At 44.0% G+C, this 6,295-nt stretch overlaps 1 pseudogene; it reads right to left on the bottom strand.

Moving 5' to 3' along the window:
- Positions 1-1,365: 1,365 nt before the first annotated feature.
- On the bottom strand, positions 1,366-1,483 carry LOC126093096 (5S ribosomal RNA; annotated as a pseudogene).
- Between the last annotated feature and the right edge of the window lie 4,812 nt (positions 1,484-6,295).

The following is a 6,295-nucleotide window of genomic DNA, read 5'->3' as shown; positions in this document are numbered from 1 at the left end:
CCACTTCCCAGCAAATTAGGGACACTGTTGCTCCTGGGGTATCGGCGAGGACCATTCGCAACCGTCTCCATGAAGCTGGGCTACGGTCCCGCACACCGTTAGGCCGTCTTCCGCTCACGTCCCAACATCGTGCAGCCCGCCTCCAGTGGTGTCGCGACAGGCGTGAATGGAGGGACGAATGGAGACGTGTCGTCTTCAGCGATGAGAGTCGCTTCTGCCTTGGTGCCAATGATGGTCGTATGCGTGTTTGGCGCCGTGCAGGTGAGCGCCACAATCAGGACTGCATACGACCGAGGCACACAGGGCCAACACCCGGCATCATGGTGTGGGGAGCGATCTCCTACACTGGCCGTACACCACTGGTGATCGTCGAGGGGACACTGAATAGTGCACGGTACATCCAAACCGTCATCGAACCCATCGTTCTACCATTCCTAGACCGGCAAGGGAACTTGCTGTTCCAACAGGACAATGCACGTCCGCATGTATCCCGTGCCACCCAACGTGCTCTAGAAGGTGTAAGTCAACTACCCTGGCCAGCAAGATCTCCGGATCTGTCCCCCATTGAGCATGTTTGGGACTGGATGAAGCGTCGTCTCACGCGGTCTGCACGTCCAGCACGAACGCTGGTCCAACTGAGGCGCCAGGTGGAAATGGCATGGCAAGCCGTTCCACAGGACTACATCCAGCATCTCTACGATCGTCTCCATGGGAGAATAGCAGCCTGCATTGCTGCGAAAGGTGGATACACAGTGTACCAGTGCCGACATTGTGCATGCTCTGTTGCCTGTGTCTATGTGCCTGTGGTTCTGTCAGTGTGATCATGTGATGTATCTGACCCCAGGAATGTGTCAATAAAGTTTCCCCTTCCTGGGTCAATGAATTCACGGTGTTCTTATTTCAATTTCCAGGAGTGTACTAGCGGAGATTTATGAGAGAAATGGAAAAGTCTTGCAGAAACTCTTATCTAATAGTAAGCAGGGAATAGAGTGCAAAATAGGGCTGGTGGTTATCGCTGAAACAACCGGTATCCTGTTCTATCAGTTTTTCTCAATATCAGTTTAACCTGACTGTTAAAACCGCTCAAAATTACCGGCTTCTGAAATAAACGATTTTCGAAATTTTATTCCAATTATTTCCTGCAGTAAAATTACGAATCGAAGAAAAAAGCCGTCTTCAGGCCGCAAGAGGCCCATCGGGCCCATCCGATCGCCGTGTCATCCTCAGATGAGAATGGGGATAGGAGGAGCACGTGATCAGTACACCGCTCTCCTGGTCGTTATCATGGTGTTCTTTGACCGGAACGGCTACTATTCGGTCGAGTAGCTCCTCAATTGGCATCACGAGGCTGAGTGCACCGAAAAATGGCAACAGTGCGTGGCGGCCCGTATGGTCAACCATCCAAATGCCGGCCACGCCCAACAGTGCTTAACTTCGGTGATCTGACGGGAACCGGTGTATCCACTGCGGGAAGGCCGTTGCCAGGAATCGAAGAATGATTGAAAAATTTTGACTCCCTCAGTTTCAAGATACACAGAATCAAAATATGAAATATATGAATCAAAGGAAGCTTAGTGTGTCCTCCGCTTGCTGCGTTTCCCCACAATTGATAAGTGTTTGGATTCCGCCAAAGAAAAATAAATTAAAATCACTGGTATTCGCCTACTGATTTCAATTTTATAAAATTCTGCTCTAAAAACATGTTGAAACGCAGGATCATACCACTACTTGGACATTACTAATATACAGTGCTAAAGGGCGAAAACTGATGTTGCAGAAGTACTTTTTGTGTTAATTTGTCCATTTTCAAGGCCTACAGACAGATACAGACACATTGTGCTGACAAAGACAGCAGATTAGTTACTTTCCATTTTTACTGAAAACTATCAATGAACTGTTAAGTTTTAAGTTTTCTCCTCATACACTGTCTCAAGTTTATTGTGGCCCCTCCCGTTTTTAATTTTGTACAGCAAATGAAGCACTGTACTTCATTGACACTGCACTTCATAAAATACTTCCAGACTAAAGTCCGCTTCACGTAAGAAGGCGCTTCCACGCACAGAGGTGGAGCGATAGGGAGGCGTGTGGGCGTGCGTGGCAGCAGACAGTCGGCAAATGAAGTCCGTGTTGCTGGACTGTGTTGCTGCGGACAACAATCACGTTCATCCGCCTTACGTACATCGTATTATACGTTCAAATCTATGAGGGAATAACACATTCTAAAACCGATTTCGATCATTCGCCTACATGAGAGGAACCCTTACTTTTGAAATTTGAGGTTGTGTCCACTGCTCCACAGCAACTGTCTGTGCGACGTCAGAAGGCGAGAACAGCTGATACAGCTTTGTGAAGACGTCAAGGACAATTTTTCTCAAAACGACGATTTCCTAACGACAAGATCGTCGAAAATAGTTCCGATAGTTGCCATTTGCCGTGGTCTAGGGGTAGCGTCTTTGATTCATAATCAAAACGTCTTCGGTCCCGGGTTCGATCCCGATAGTTGCCATTTGCCGTGGTCTAGGGATAGCGTCTTTGATTCACAATCAAAACGTCTTCGGTCCCGGGTTCGATCCCAGCCACTGCCTAAATTTTGACAAATAATCAGCATCGGCGACCGAAGACTTCCGGCATAAGAAATCAGCCTCATTCTGCCAACGACCTTTTCAAAGTGGGCGGAGGAGCGGATAGAGGTTCAGGGCACTCTCTTGTCCTAGGGGTGGGAAATTGCCCCTAAAGACGGAAGAATCAGCTATGATCAACGACATGAGGATGCTGAAGGCAATGGAAACCACTGCATTAAAGACACGTAACGTGTATCCACAGGACATGTGGCCTGTAATTGAAGAAGTGTCATGATGATCTCTCCATTGGCAAAAGATGCCGGAATAGTCACCCATTCGGATCTCCGGGAGGGGACTGCCAAGGGGGAGGTTACCATGAGAAAAAGATTGAATAATCAACGAAAGGATAACGTTCTGCGAGTCGGGGCGTGGAATGTCAGAAGCTTGAACGTGGTAGGGAAACTAGAAAATCTGAATAGGGAAATGCAAAGGCTCAATCTAGATATAGTAGGGGTCAGTGAAGTGAAGTGGAAGGAAAACCAGGATTTCTGGTCAGATGAGTATCGGGTAATATTAACAGCAGCAGAAAATGGTATCACAGGTGTAGGATTCGTTATGAATAGGAAGGTAGGGCAGAGGGTGTGAACAGTCCACTGACCGGGTTATTCTAATCAGAATCGACAGCAGACCAGCACCGACAATAATAGTTCAGGTATACATGCCGACGTCGCAAGCTGAAGATGAACAGATAGAGAAAGTGTATGAGGATATTGAAAGGGTAATGCAGTATGTAAAGGGGGACGAAAATCTAATAGTCATGGGCGACTGGAATGCAGTTGTATGGGAAGGAGTAGAAGAAAAGGTTACAGGAGAATATGGGCTTGGGACAAGGAATGAAAGAGGAGAAAGACTAATTGAGTTCTGTAACAAGTTTCAGCTAGTAATAGCGAATACCCTGTTCAAGAATCACAAGAGGAAGAGGTATACTTGGAAAAGGCCGGGAGATACGGGAAGATTTCAATTAGATTACATCATGGTCAGACAGAGATTCCGAAATCAGATACTGGATTGTAAGGCGTACACAGGAGCAGATATAGACTCAGATAACAATATAGTAGTGATGAAGAGTAGGATGAAGTTCAAGACATTAGTCAGGAAGAATCAATACGCAAAGAAGCGGGATACGGAAGTACTAAGGAATGACGAGATACATTTGAAGGTCTCTAACGCTATAGATACAGCAATAAGGAATAGCGCAGTGGGCAGTACAGTTGAAGAGGAATGGACATCTCTAAAAAGGGCCATCACAGAAGTTGGGAAGGAAAACATAGGTACAAAGAAGGTAGCTGCGAGGAAACCATGGGTAACAGAAGAAATACTTCAGCTGATTGATGAAAGGAGGAAGTACAAACATGTTCCGGGAAAATCAGGAATACAGAAATAAAAGACGCTGAGGAATGACATAAATAGGAAGTGCAAGGAAGCTAAGACGAAATGGCTGCAGGAAAAATGTGAAGACATCGAAAAGATATGATTGTCGGAAGGACAGATTCAGCATACAGGAAAGTCAAAACAACCTTTGGTGACATTAAAAGCAACGGTGGCAACATTAAGAGTGCATCGGGAATTCCACTGTTAAATGCAGAGGAGAGAGAAGATAGGTGGAAGGAATACATTGAAAGCCTCTATGAGGATGAAGATTTGTCTGAGGTGATAGAAGAAGAAACAGGAGTCGATTTAGAAGAGATAGGGGATCCAGTATTTGAAATGGAATTCAAAAGATCTTTGGAGGACTTACGGTCAAATAAGGCAGAAGGGATGGATAACATTCCATCAGAATTTTTAAAATCGTTGGGGGAAGTGGCAACAAAAAGACTATTCACGTTGGTGTGTAGAATATATGAGTCTGGCGATATACCATCTGACTTTCGGAAAAGCATCATCCACACAATTCTGAAGACGGCAAGAGCTGACAAGTGCGAGAATTATCGCACAATCAGCTTAACAGCTCATGCATCGAAGCTGCTTACGAGGATAATATACAGAAGAATGGAAAAGAAAATTGAGAATGCGCTAGGTGACGATCAGTTTTGGTTTAGGAAAAGTAAAGGGAAGAGAGAGGCAATTCTGACGTTACGGCTAATAATGGAAGCAAGGCTAAAGAAAAATCAAGACACTTCCATAGGATTTGTCAACCTGGAAAAAGCGTTCGACAATATAAAATGGTGCAAGCTGTTCGAGATTCTGAAAAAGTAGGGGTAAGCTATAGGGAGAGACGGGTCATATACAGTATGTACAACAACCAAGAGGGAATAATAAGAGTGGACGATCAAGAACGAAGTATTAAGAAGGGTGTAAGACAAGGCTGTAGCCTTTCGCCCCTACTCTTCAATCTGTACACCGAGGAAGCAATGATGGAAATAAAAGAAAGGTTCAGGAGTGGAGTAAAAATTCAAGGTGAAAGGATATCATTGATACGATTCGCTGATGACATTGCTATCCTGAGAGAAAGTGAAGAAGAATTAAATGATCTGCTGACTGGATGAACAGTCTGATGAGTACACAGTATGGTTTGAGAGTAAATCGGAGAAAGACGAAGGTAATAAGAAGTAGTAGAATTGAGAACAGCGAGAAACTTAACATCAGAATTGATGGTCACGAAGCCAATGAAGTTAAGGAATTCTGCTGCCTAGGCAGTAAAATAACCAATGACGGACGGAGCAAGGAGGACATCAAAAGCAGACTCGCTATGGCAAAAAAGTCATTTCTGGCCCAGAGAAGTCTACTAATATCAAATACCGGCCTTAATTTGAGGAAGAAATTTCTGAAGATGTACGTCTGGAGTACAGCATGGTATGGTAGTGAAACATGGACTGTGGGAAAACCGGAACAGAAGAGAATAGAAGCATTTGAGATGTGGTGCTATAGACGAATGTTGAAAATTAGGTGGACTGATAAGGTAAGGAATGAGGAGATTCTACGCAGAATCGGAGAGGAAAGGAATATGTGGAAAACACTGATAAGGAGAAGGGACAGGATGATAGGACATCTGCTAAGACATGAGGGAATGACTTCTATGGTACTAGAGGGAGCTGTAAAGGGCAAAAATTGTAGAGGAAGACAGAGATTGGAATACCTCAAGGAAATAATTGAGGACGTAGGTTGCAAGTGCTACTCTGAGATGAAGAGGTTAGCACAGGAAAGGAATTCGTGGCGGGCCGCATCAAACCAATCAGTAGACTGACGACAAAAAAAAAAAAAAAAATAAGGTTGCCATTTATTGCGATTTGGACTGTATTACAAGTAAAAATGTAATACGTAACTAAACAAACTTCAAACTCACACCGAAATAGTTATCTTTCTTTGAGAACTGCTTCTACTGCATGTAAGTATTTAATTGTGTAAAATGTGCGTATGTGGGTGTGTTTCATTGCTGTTAATTGTGAATCACTTTGTGTTGAAGAGAATTACTGGTAGCAAACACTAGTGTAAAAGACTATCGTAAAACTTGTCAGTATGCTATCATATTTTTCGGGATCAATAGGCATTATGAGTTTAAACTAACTCGTTCGGCATTACAGTGAGAGAACGCATTTATTAACCATTGAAAAAGCTAACAAACAATCATCTTCTGTTTATAACTTGAAGAAATGCTGACCGATAATGTCGAAAACCACCGATATATTGACAGGTAATCCTCTCTTTCTTTTTAAGGCATTTTCCACTTCGTGTCA

This window comes from Schistocerca cancellata, chromosome 7 (genome assembly GCF_023864275.1).
Source record: "Schistocerca cancellata isolate TAMUIC-IGC-003103 chromosome 7, iqSchCanc2.1, whole genome shotgun sequence".
Classification (NCBI taxonomy): Eukaryota; Metazoa; Arthropoda; class Insecta; order Orthoptera; family Acrididae; genus Schistocerca; species Schistocerca cancellata.
The sequence above is the reverse complement of the archived record's forward strand: the minus strand, read 5'-3'. Positions and strand labels throughout refer to the sequence as shown.